This window comes from Galeopterus variegatus, unplaced genomic scaffold (genome assembly GCF_000696425.1).
Source record: "Galeopterus variegatus unplaced genomic scaffold, G_variegatus-3.0.2 Scaffold2688, whole genome shotgun sequence".
NCBI lineage: Eukaryota > Metazoa > Chordata > Mammalia > Dermoptera > Cynocephalidae > Galeopterus > Galeopterus variegatus.
The window spans coordinates 252,767-254,148 of record NW_007728799.1 but is presented as its reverse complement, the minus strand read 5'-3'; positions in this window follow the sequence as shown (position 1 = coordinate 254,148).

The window sequence follows — 1,382 nt, the reverse complement described above, 5'->3', positions numbered from 1 at the left end:
GGACTTTTTATCTTTTACCTCTTCCTGGCTGAGGTCTCGCATTGTCCGAAAATGTTTTGTGCAGATTTTTTCCCCTCCATTTTCACTGCTGCTTTCCAAAGAATTTCAAGATCCAGCAGAGTTCACCTGCTTTTGCCTTTCCTTTCCTCCTATAAATTACAAGCAATATCCCTGTTCTCAAGTACTGGGTTTTCCTTGAGAAGACTAGCTAGCACCCTTATTTCATGGTGTCTGAGCCTATCACCAAATAAGAGCCTTGGGGAACCATTTCCACTAATGGACTTTGTACTCCCCAGTGCAGTTAATTTCACCCTCTTGGTCAGAAAGAGTTAATGTCCTTTGCTACCAGGGAGTTAACACAGACACTGGAGAGAAGTTGATACCCTGTGTTTATCCACAATGGGCGTCTTACAAGTCATTAACAATTTTATGTCCCAGAAGTTTTCTCTTAGTTTTATCTATTCCTCTTCTTTTTTTCTTTTCTTTTCTTTTCTTTTTTTTTTCCTGCAGAAGTTTTAAATTTATACAATATGCAACCATCACTCTTTGGAAAGGGCATTTCAACAGACTTGATTTTCTTATATATTTTTGCCTTTCAAACAACTTGATGAGTTGCTTCATTAATCTCTTGGTCTCCCTGACTCTCTTCCATCTGGCATCACTAGCAGATGGAGGCAGAACTGCTCAGATATAAAGGGATAGACTCCAACGACAAATATATCACAAAGATAGCAAACAAAGATACTTTTGTGACTGTTGGATAGTACAAATTACATAAACTCCTTTATTTCACATAGCTGTTATTAAATATGGGCTTTTGCAATTTAATTTGGTACGTAAAGTATGACCTAGTGATTATGGTTTGTACATTTATTCAACACATATTTTTTGAATTCCAACTGTGTGCCATGAAAGTAGCTTGGGATAAAATGAGGGTAAAATAAGACATAATCTTTGTTCTCAAAAATATATATATAAATAATAGTTCTAAGATACTCAGTATTTTGGGTATACTTTAAAGAAACTTAGGGCAGAAGGTTTTTCAGAAGTGTGCTATGCTGCTGTGCTTCTACCCTTCACACATAAGATCTTTGTGCAGCCCTCTCAAGTAACTTTACCTAAATCTGCTCAGTATACGCTAGAACCAATCTAAATCAATCAATCCATTTCCTAAGAAAAAAATTTTATTGAGAACCCACTATAAGTAATATATTGTGCTTGGCCTGTGATGAACGCAAAGGGTTATATGGCAACACACCTTTTCATCAGCAACCCACCCAGTACCTGATATATATATGAGCACTTGGTATACATTTATTGAATTGAGTCAGTAAATACCACAGACACTCAGGAGAGTGAGAATGACCTTAGTTACAAAAACT